At 29.9% G+C, this 12,685-nt stretch overlaps 1 pseudogene; it reads left to right on the forward strand.

Moving 5' to 3' along the window:
* Positions 1–2,205: 2,205 nt before the first annotated feature.
* Positions 2,206–2,816, forward strand: LOC143538853 (putative calcium-binding protein CML41 pseudogene; annotated as a pseudogene).
* The last annotated feature ends 9,869 nt before the right edge of the window (positions 2,817–12,685 follow it).

The raw sequence follows: 12,685 nt of genomic DNA on the forward strand, positions 1-12,685 counted from the left end.
ATATATACTATTATACTAGGATAAGATGGAGGAAGGCAAGATAAAATAATCAAATGAATCTACTATATGACAATTTCATATTAATATACATTATTATATAATATATAAATCGTTTTCATAGTTGTTAATTATAGTCAGTTCTCATTTGTAAACCATAATTTTTAAAAGATTTAATTAACGGATTAATATATTGATCGTTTGATCATAAAATGAAAAATGTAGAAAACTTATCAAAATATTTGCTAAGTAATTAAGTATAAAGAGAAAACCTTAATAATATGATTAGTGGATTAAAGAAATTAATGAGTCATTTCCTTGAGCAATACACCAAGTACACGTTAATGCATCGTTATGTGTAAAGTGACCCGTTTTAGAATACATCAATATATGCCAATCGGTTCATCAATTGTACCGTAGTTGGCAATGCGATTCTCTTGTTGAGGGCAATGAAATTATCTGTGAGTCTACCAAATGGAGTCATAAACTAGCTGTTGCGAGTGACGGATCTAGGAATTTTTCACAGTGGGTTCACTGTTTTTAAATATTCTAATTTTGTATGACTAGGCGTAAAAATCTTCAGGTCAGTTCAATGGTTCGGATTGTGTAAGTTTCAATATATAATAAAAGTACGATAAATTAATAAAAAAACAAACATCTCATAGAAACAAAAACATACATAAAAATATATACAATTGTCTATATAAGGTAAAAAAAACTACCTATAGTTGCTCTCTACAAGTTTTCATGTTTTGGAAAGTTGCATTACATCTTTGACCGAAACTTGATGAAGAAACTCTCTTTCAATGTAACATATGCATGGAAGATCGTCAAAATCTATTTTCGAGGATTGTTTACTGCTTGAACATGATTATTGAATGTTTGACGGTTGACTTTGTAAATGTCTCTTAATAGTCATATGCCTACAAATCAAATTTAAACATCACTAATTGTCTAATTCAATTCACCATTCATCTGTCTTGTTTGGTTAACATATGAGAATAAAACAAGTTATTACCTTGTGACCTTCGATAGCCACAAAAAAAACATATGAATAAAATATAAATTATAAATATACTCATCTCAACATATAAAAAAAAACTGAAATAAAAAGATGGCAATTACGAAAGTGGTGGCGGCGGCTGCGACATCAATGATGGCGGTGGTGATGATGATAGCGGTCAAGTAGTACCGATGGCAGCGGTGATGGTCAAGTGGTGGTGGTGGCTAAGGCGGTGGTGGTGGTGCCGGTGGCAGCGGTGGTGGTAGCTCAAAACAGCATATCCAAATAAAAAGTTTTCTATAGAAGCATCCGAATAATAAGGTTTCTATATAAGATCATAATGTTGCTGGATGTTGGTTAAAAAAACTAGAAAAAAAAAAAGAAAAAGAAAAAAAAGAGAAAAGAACAAAACACTTACACCGTAAGCTGTTAACAAAAAAGGAAAGTTAAAAAGAAGCTGTTAACAAAAAAGGAAAGAAATAAAGAATAAAAAACAAGGCTGAATAGTGGAATAGATGAGCTTGGAAACCGGGGTTGGTGAATTTTGAGAATTGAAAGGAAGGGATTTTGCTAATAGATCATAATTTCATTTTGTATATGGGTTCACTGTTAAAACATATGTGGGTTCACTTTCATAATTTATATAGGTATTCTATATAAATTTCGAAACTCAGTAGGTTTCCGTCAACCCGTCCAAAACACCATAGATCCGCCCCTGGCTGTTGCCTGTGAAGTATGGAAGCAGATCAAATTTGAATTCAACTATCACACATTACCTCTTCTCATGATGCCTGATGATCACTCGTCTTGAATGACTCGTTAACCAACCACAAACATTAAGTTACATAATTAACTTCACGAGTATTTAAAGTCCAAATTGATGTGAAACTGCTAAAAATAACGGCGCCTAGGGCCCCGGTATAGAACCATTGAGAGTGAAAGTCGACATACGTCCTAAAAAGTCATCAAGGAAGTTGCCATGCAGGTTCCTTAGGAACCAAACTTCACGCAATCTACGATCCACCACACCTTCTTCGAAATTTCCAAAATACTTTTTGTCTCATGTTTTCTTCCCAACATTGCATCACAATTTCCATCCATTAATTAACATTAACTGTACGTCTTTATCTTCACTTTCACCTTCTCGAGTGCGTATATATACACATCTTTCTCATTACATATTTTTCATCAATATTTATAAAGATATGGAACCTACAAAAGTTAAAAAAACATTCAGTTGGTTCTCACACAAGAGTCTCATATTATTTCGTTCCAAGAGCAACACCAACACCAACACCAACACCACATCTCCAACGTTACTCATGTCTCCTAAATCCCCAAAACCAAACACCAACAACCGCGAGCACGAGTTCAAACTAGTTTTCACTCGCTTTGACGCGGACAACGATGGAAAGATATCCGCTCTAGAGCTTCGGTCATATTTCGGTTCCATTGGAGAGTACATGTCACACCAAGAGGCTCAGGGTGTGATCGATGACTTGGACACTGACGGTGATGGGTTTATAGACTTTCAAGATTTTATGAAGCTGATGAAAGTGAACGATGAACGGGACGACGTGAGGGCGGCGTTTGAGATGTTCGAGTACGAGAAAGGGTGTGGACAGATTAGCCCAAAGAGCTTGCAGAAGACACTGAGTCGACTCGGGGACCGGAAAACTTATGAGGAGTGTTTGCGGATGATTAAAGTGTTTGATACTCAAGGCAAAGGAGGTGTTGATTTTAATGAGTTTCAGCAGATGATGATGGCCTGATTCGTAACATGAGTTGTGCGTATAAATTGCTGTTTGAAAAAATTGTGAATTAAACTGAAGGTGTTTGAGACATAATTTGATATTATAAGTTGCAAAATGCAAATGTCATATGATTCAATTGTTGAGTTTCCTTAATTTTAAGGCACGCAACAAGCCAACAACAATATATACACATGTGTATACCTCCCTTTACACTTAAATTTTTCATAACTAAATTATTTGTTTTAATATATTGTATATACTTTTTATATGAAGTAGATAAATATAATAAGTTAAAACTTAGATATATTATACAAATTCAATTTAACAAGTTTTAGATTTACATTTATAGATAATAACAAAGTATCCAACTAGTTGCGTAAATATTATCTCCGTATTATGGTTGCACTTAACACGAAACTTTTACTTAAGAATTATGTTTATTGCTATTTATAGTAACTTGATGTCATCAATTGCATCCCTTGGGCCATATAAGTTGGACTCTCAAAATTAATGTTTTAAAAACCGTTACGTGTTGGCCGGTTAAACCAGATTTTTGTAAAACGACTGGTATTTAGAGCTTGGAATATTAGGGCGGTTAGCTAAAATGTCATACCGCCAGTTTTTTTTTAAATATCGGTTTAAAGTGGCAAATCGGTTTCAAATCCAAGAGATTTTTAATATTTTTTCGGCCCTTATTTGTTAAAAATGATTTTAACGTAGCGAATAACATTGAAACAAGTAAACACGGTACACGATGATTCGTTAACTAACATTGGATGAAATTTCTTTTTATTTTAACGCTTTTGGGTACTTTGATATTAAAATGAAATAATTAGTTATTACCCCTTTATTAATTTAGTGTCTTTGAGTTATTTCTTTTATTTTAACATAGCGGATAACATTGGATGAAATTTCTATTTTAACGCTTTTGTGTACTTTATGAAATAACTAGTTATTGCTCTTTATTTATTTAGTGTTTTTCAGCTATGAGCAATCTAAGTCATGCCCCGACATATTCTGTCATAGGTTGATGTGTGATAGCCTCTTAATAACTATTAAAAGGCTACCAAACAGCCTCTTGAACATATTACATGTGTTAATGTAATATTGGTTGAAATGTATTAGACTTTTGTGGCACCGTTAACTGCGTAAAAATGATTTAAGTTTTACGTAGAAAGGGTTCCCTGTTTTTTGTTAATAAAAGATACTGTAATAGTCAAATTAGTTTATTAAAACTAAATTTTAATGTTGTTTATTGATAACTAGGTTAGATCCCATCCCGTGTAACACACAGGTAGAAATATATAAAACTTCATATATATATATATATATGATTTGGTTTTTTTCAGAAGTATTTTTAGTGCGAGAAGTGATCAGAACCAACCATAATTTTACTTCTTATTTATTTAATTATTAATTATAAGGGCATGTTAGTCAAGTGAACAATTTTCTTTTTGTGGTAACTATTAATTACTATTAGTAAGTTACAAAACAGAATATTATAACTTAAATTTTATTTGAATATTAACTTGTATTTACTTTATTTTGTTTGTTAGATGATACATATATCTTACATGAATTTTTTAATAACCATTATAAAACTATCGAAATTATCGTGTATATTCCAATTATATAAAACTCATCCGTATGCCATACACTTTATCAATGTATGTATTTACATAATCACATAGGCATATACACGCGTAGGCACGTAGGTACCTACACATGTAGGCATATAGGTATATCCGCACATAGGGACGTATGTAGGTACGCATCTACGTATGTTTGTGTGTATGTGCGTACGTATGGGCTTACACACGTAGGGACGTAGGTACATACGTACCTACGTATGTGTATTCGTGCGTACCTACACTTCATATGAATACAAGAGGTTTTTACCATTTTCTTCACTGTACACCTGCATATAACAAGATATTCATCATTCATAAGCTTATAAAGCATTTTGTAAGCCTTCAAAATGATAGTACACCAAAAATATTAAATGATTTTCAAAAGAGAGATTTAGTTGTGGCTTTAATGGGAAGATTTAATTGACTATTAAGTAACTATGAGTTACACATTTGTTTTTAATGATGACACATAAAAATTACTAACATACCCTTTTTGGTATTAAAGTTCATTAAACTAGTGAAAATAAATTACAAGAGTGCCATTTTAAGTAATGACCATCGATCAAACAAAATCAATAGATTAGATTCACTTCTCGCACTTCTCTATCACTTCTCGCAAGATCTACCCCCTATATATATATATGGGAGATTTCAAATGAAAACTCCTTTGAGTTTTAAGAACTCGAAAGAACTTAACGTAACGATTTTTTTCGAACTTTTTTTACACATGCGTAATATATGTAGGTTACATATACGCAAAAAAATTATAGAATTTTTTACGCACCGAGTCGACTTTTTAGACATGTGTAACGGACGTAAAAGTTAGTGTAATCACTTACATCTTTATTCTCTCTCCTACTTTGACTTTTTGGTTAGATTTAATCTCAACCATATATTCCAATCCATTTAATTAAATGTGTGGTCAAGAATTGAGTTCTTAAGTTTTTAAAACTAAACATGGTTCTCAAAATATCCCTCCCCTATATATATATATATATATATATATATATAGGGTAAGGTTAAAATGAAAACCCATTTGAGTTGTGAAAACCCGCAAAAACCCTATGTAACATCGTTTTTTTTTGTTACACACGTAATATATATATATATATATATATATAGGGGAAGTATAAAATGAAAACTTATTTGAGTTGTGAAAACCCTATGTAACATCGTTTTTTTTTGTTACACACGTAATATATATATATATATATATATATATATATATATATATATATATATAGGGGAAGTATAAAATGAAAACTCATTTGAGTTGTGAAAACCTTATGTAACATCGTTTTTTTGTATTTTTTTTGTTACACACGTAATATATGTTGTTACATTTAATACAAAATATCGAAAAATCAAAAAAACATTTTTTTGCTATTTTTTTACTAATTTTTATATATGTTTTCAGGAGAGAGAAAATGTTATATATATGTTTACATTTTTTATTAACTTTAATTGTGGACCACAAGATTTAAACTTTAATTAAAAATATGTGGTTAAGAATGAGTTTCTAGAGTTTTCACAACTCAAATGGGTTTTTATTTTAACCTAACCACATATATATATATATATATATATATATATATATATATATATATATATATATATGAAAAGTGATCTAATCAAATCTAATTAAAAATATGTGGTTAAGAATATGTTTACATTTTTTTGCTATAGGATTGAGTTTATATGAAAAGTGATCTTAATGTAAGAAATACGATAAATAAATCTAATCAATAGTACTTTATATGTTTTGAGTTTTTGATTTATTTAATTATAGGAGTATAATAGTAAGAAGTATGTTTTTCTTATATTTGGTAAGTCATAATATCTGACTAAGTCACAACTCAATTAGCATAATTCATATATGCACTTAATTTTATTTTATATTAATTTCAAGTTCTTTATCCATTTAATGGATCATCTGTTCATATTGTCGTAATATTCGAATACTCCATGAAGTATATCAAATATCAGTGGGTTTTAAATTATTATTGAAAATTTTGGTTAATGACATCTTCATTTTAGTTCATTCACTTTTCTTTACTGCTTAATTAAAAAAAAAAGTTATTCAACAATTGTTGCAAACGAAAAAAACAAAAATTTTGAAATAGAATAATATTGCAACAGCGTGACATTGCTGACTCTTTGCTTAATTTCGAAATTGCAAAAAGATCACGCCATTGACAATTAAAAAATAAAATAACATAACATAAAATTCGAAAATTTACTACATCAAACGCATTCCTTCATAGGTCTTTGTAAATTGGTAATGTTGCTGTAGTATGTGTAGGCTTATAAATAAGTTGTGTATGTGATACTACCGTATATAAAAAATCAACTATTTTATTATAGACAAAGCTCCATTATACCACCACCATTGATATGTGTATAGTTATTTAACAAAACAATTGTACATATTACAACGTTTATGTTCAGGTTTTTATTATAATGTGTTTGTACTACACAAGCAAACATGAAACAAAGAATAATCTACCTACACAAATTAACTATAGAATCCTACACACTATTGTAATGTACATATAAATAAAAACCTACACATAAAAATAACAACCTACGCATATTAACAAGAATCAACACATTTAAATAGCAACCTACACATAAAAATAACAACCTGCACATAATCATTACAGCGAATGAATAACTACCTACACATGCAAATATGTATCACCTAATCACTATCATTTCACATATACATAACTACACGCACATACAATTAACAACCTATACATGTTTATAAAACTACAACACTACTCTTATACAGTAACAAAATTAGTCCTACACAATAAATCAATGGATAATAATAAGCAATAACAAACAATTCCAAAAATGATCTTTTAGGTTACTCCAACACAACGTAATAAAGTTAAAGCTAAACTATAACATTTTTTTTTTGCTATATTAATTATATTGTAATAAGAAAACACTAATTTTATTACGAAATACAAATTATACATATATTCTTAACATAATACGCTTTTAACATAAAAGCCTTATTTTAAATCCAAATAAATAGATTACCAAATTGATATTTTAATGCAGGTATTCAAATTTTGAAATTGTTTTGTCAAATAAATTATTCCATCAATAAAGAACAAATAAAATAAAAAGCAAACCCTTAACCATTCACTAGATAATAACTTCACTGTTCTTTCGAAAAAATAAAAATAAAAAATAAATTTTTAATTATCAAAAACTAAATGGCATGATCTATTTAGTTAAAGAGTAAATGAGTGAAGTAATTTTTGGAATGTTTAATATTAAAAGATTATGCTGGCTAAAAATTTTTAGGATAGTTAGATTCAAGCCTGACTCATATACAAAAAAAAAAAAAAAATACTAATATACCCTTTTGTCTTAAATGACGTTAATACAAAGAAGCAAAAAATTACAATATTGTCATATTGATTGTAGTCCATAGACCATTCTTAATCAAGAGTTATAATTTATTTCTTATACTTCTCGCACTAAAATTACTTCTCTCCTGAACCATCCTGTATGTGTGTATGTGTATATATATATATATACTAGTTTTAGAACCCGTGTATTATACGAGATTTGTCAATGTTTAAGTTAATAAAATGAATTTATTTGAAACAAACAAAAAATAAATAAATAAAGTTAAGAACTTAAATACAAATATACTCAAATATATACTCCAAATAAAAATAATAAAAGTCTAAAATTTATAAATATACCCAAGTTGGTGCCATGTTTTAAAGACGTGTCTTTCTAACATACCTAAATATTGTTACTTCTAATGTTTATTAAAAATAAATTTGGTAAATGGTTTTATAACATGAATAATAAAGTATGCAACATAAAGACTTGCATTCTTTAATCAAGGCATATTTGATCACCCATTGTTGCATCAATCTTGTTTCATCTTCAAACTCATAATGAGCTATCTTGTAATTCTGTAATTGTGTTCCTCCTAGATAAGTTCTTGCTAACACAGTAAGCTCCAATACCATTTACCAAGACATGGTCTACATACTAGCATCATTCTACAACAAAAAGCCAACCATTTATTATTTATTAACTATAAAATGCATTCTGTAAATTACCAACAACAAAATCCAAGTTACAATTTTACCTGTTACCATAAAAGTACAACTTGGACTTGTAATCTGTGACTCATTACCATATGCAGTCTGTCCCATTTACAATCTGATATGTTAAATACAACTTGAAGTCTAACAATTACCCTCACATATGCAATCTGACATTCTGACCTATAGTTGGTTTGTACTGTGATCACTATAAAGATCCGCCTAACCTGAAAACACTTTGGATTATTTAAAAGCATAAATTTTAGTTAAGACCAAATAAAGTTGGCTAATAAGTAATAATCAACTGATTGAATTATTTACCATGATGACATATACAGACAACATGACCAGATGGTAAGCTTCATCCTTGATTTCGTAGTTGAATAGTTTTGCTTAATCCTATTCTGAAAAAAAATGAAACCTTGGCGGTAAGCTTTCAACACTAATTCCATGTTACAAAAAACTATCCAAAAGATATAAAGATATACGGTGAGAATTACATTACTTATGTATAAACCGACTACGATGAAGACCGGGAATCCCACACCCAAATTCGGTAGCTGATTGATATCCCTTTCTGAACCCACACCTAATTCTTCTTGCTACAAAAGAGTAAACAATCTAATAAGCATAAAGATTAGAAGAAATGACAATGTCTTCATTAACGTCACTACCTGCTCTCGGTTTGTTAACCGGGCAATCATCAGTTAGCGTTGCTTTAAACCTTATCAGCACATAGTCTTTCCACAACAATCTAGTAACGCTAATGAAGCTCAGCTTGAAACCTTATCAGCAGTTGAAAGATCAATCAATAATCATTAATCTCCACCGTTGACCTTTGCTTCAATGAAAACCATTAATAAGACCTTTGGAGATGGGGTATTATGATCTGCTTTATATATTCAATTAATGTAAAGAAAATAATGAGTATGAACTTTGAGAGACATATACCTAATATGTGAAGTCTGGTATCCATGACTAATAAAGTCCAAGCACAGTGTCTTTTGTTCTTGCTCATCTACGTATTAAAAACTTTGAAATAATCAAATGCCATAATTTTGCAATATTAATCATAAAGCCTTTTGACTTACAGAAAGCCTTCATATTTCATAGTAATACATGACAAATTGAAATACACCAGTAAAAAAGAACAATAGTTCCAAATATATGTAATTTATTATTTGTCCTCCCAACAATAATTAACATCAATTAAATTCTTCTTTACATAGTCCTATAGTGAGCAGAAGCAAAGTGCTCTGTAAACACACACAACTATAAAAAAAAATTTCCAGATCTAAAAACCTTAGTCAGTGAGCACCTTCATAAGTTGTGTAGAACAAAATAATAAGCAACCACCAAACAAAACTCCAACAAATGGAAAAATTAATAAAAAAAAACTAACAATACTAACCCAATTCTCGTGCGTTTCCAAAAAATATTTGTTGGTGTTCTTATGCACATTCCATATATAGCCAGCTGAATAAAACACAAATAAACTGAGAATTGAAATTGAAATACTAAATCACCAGATACATTTGTTAAAACAGATTTCAATTCCTAGATCAATTGCAGTTAATCTCTTCACTAAAATCGGACTGTTGGATTTACATTGAATATGAAGATGGCATACCTTGAATATTGAAGATGAAGGCAGAATCAGATTGATATAGTGAGTGGTTGAAATCAATTAGGGTTTAGGAGCATGTTCATAACAGACGACGATAAAAACAAAATAGGGTTTTTTAGACCACGTAAAAAAATTTTGGCTCGTAAATTTACTCTCAGCTAAGATTAGAAGAATGAGCGGGAAAGTTTTTCCTAGAATGCATGTGGAACTGCCACATCGAATGCATGTGGAACTGCCACATCGATCATCAGGATTTTCTTTTATTAGTATAGGTAGATAGATAGGAATATATATATATATATATATACTAGCTTTTAGCTTGCGTGTTTCGCAGGTTTATTTAGATTCTTTTTTATATTATTTTAAATATATAATTTTTAGTTATGATGTGTTTAGGTTTCAACATAAACATAAACTTTAAGGTGTAGATTTTGTATGAAAATCAAAGGTTACATGGATCAATAAATTATGTTGATTATATTTTGTTAACCTTTTGGTCTTTCAATTGAGATGGGTAGGTTTATAGTTTATTTGAAGTTTTAAGTTTATAGTTGGGGTCTTTGGATTGAGATGTATATGTTTATAGTTGGAATTTAAGTTTAATTTGTGAATTTTTAGTATGTTTGTATGGGCTTGTTGTTGCAGGCTTATTTTGGACATACATGGGAATATAGTTGGTTGGAGTTTAAGTATAGTTTTTGAACTTATGGTAGTTTTGTATATTTACAATTTTCTATTTGACTTTGTATATAAAATAGGAATTTTTACTTAGTTCAATATATTCCCAATATATTACTTTATTGCATTTCTCATTATATTCTAGTCAATTCAATTGGTTAAATTCTTGTTTATATTGAAAAGAATTGAGATTTATAAGGAGTTCGCTAATGATGCTCGAACATGTACTTGCTTTAAGTGCTTATTTATTTTATATTGGTCTATATGGATTGAATACAAGTCGAAATATGGTTAGGGCTCTTATGTATCTTGAACTTATATTAAATGTGGTGAATCTCAATTTTGTAACATTTTCTGATTTTTTAATAGTCATTAAATAAAAGGATCCATTTTTTATATTTTTGTAGCATATTCCTTTTGAAAGTAACGTTTTCACAAAAATCAAGTAAATATCCAAAAGCTAAGCGGTAATATACATCAAATTGTAATTGCAATGAATATATTTGGTGAATCTTCCAAATCATTATAAAAGTAAACGGTGTACCATAAGCATGAAAATGAACTTTTAAAATTGCATAAAAGAGAAAGTGTTTACTCCAATAATCTTCTCGAATAGCTTCCTTGAGTGTTCCTCAACCCCGTCCCTGAGAATCATTGAAAATTTTTGGGTCGTCCTTTGAGTGTCTACTCCAATCATCATGAGCTGCTAAAGAGGGTTTTATATACATTGAAAATGGATTTCCTTCTGCAAGCTATAGGTGTCAACTTGGTAGGATTCCTGCATGTCAGTTTTTCATCACACATTCAAAGCTTGTTTTTCACCATTAGCCAGGAAAAAAAAGTTGTTCGGGTTCACCTTCATGGAAACACCATAATAAGACTCGTTTCCACCAATATTAGTCACGCTTCGTTAGATGGTTCAGATTCAGTTCAGTTCGCGGTTGTGATGGAAAGTTGGTTCTAGTCTGCACCATTAACCTTTGTTGCCTAAAATTTGTGCCAGTGTAATTCATGACTAAACCCACATAAAATTATATAACTAAACTAAGGATTAAAACCTAATATTAGATGAATTCAACATAAACTAACATTCTAAACTAAAAATTATGAAAGGAGACAATCAGTTTTGTGGTTTTGAATTCCCTGCACAACCGTCATTATCTTTAAATTGAAATGTAATCTTTTTCAATCCTAGTTGATTGATTAGCCAATGAACAAATTGTACCTTTTTATTGTCAATATCCAGATACCTGTTGGATTCTTTTCCTCTTGTTGTATCCAGAAGCAAGATCATCAGTTTAGACATCGATCTCAAACCAAAATGCCCCTGCACAGATTTGACTAAAACGCCCATGCAAAGATTTGAGCATAACTTTGCAAGTCATACGAATACATACATGCACATGGTAACAAAACAAAGAACAAAAAAATGAACCATCTAAAAATCCTCAAGCTCGGTCTCCTTCAATACTCATTGTCGATTTCCTCTGTTTATAAAACAAATTTAATTTACTAATTAAAAACTATACATGAAACCACATATATTTTATAAAATTTTTGTTCATTAATAACCTAAAAGAGAGCCAACCATGCAGTAAGGGAAGTTGCTCTGTTTGGAGGGCTTGAACTTTCCTCTCAATATAAGCATCACGGGCAACTTTCTGCAAATTAGTCACATTATGAAAAACTAAACACAAATTAGTATTCAATAACGAATTATAAGTCTACTTACCATCCGAGTTGAAAGTCAATATGCCTTGCTACTGTGATTATATCTTCTTTATCTTTTAAAGCCTAAGCTCATTTACAATCAATCAACCAATTCTATCTCTTCATCTTGTAGATCCTATGTTGAATTTAATTAGAACTAATTTTATAAATATGAAATGTTTATAGCATTTAATCTTCACCTT

Source organism: Bidens hawaiensis, unplaced genomic scaffold (assembly GCF_021521415.1).
Source record: "Bidens hawaiensis isolate Kalapana, Puna unplaced genomic scaffold, B.hawaiensis_p1.1 tig00011744_1, whole genome shotgun sequence".
NCBI classification, from domain to species: domain Eukaryota; kingdom Viridiplantae; phylum Streptophyta; class Magnoliopsida; order Asterales; family Asteraceae; genus Bidens; species Bidens hawaiensis.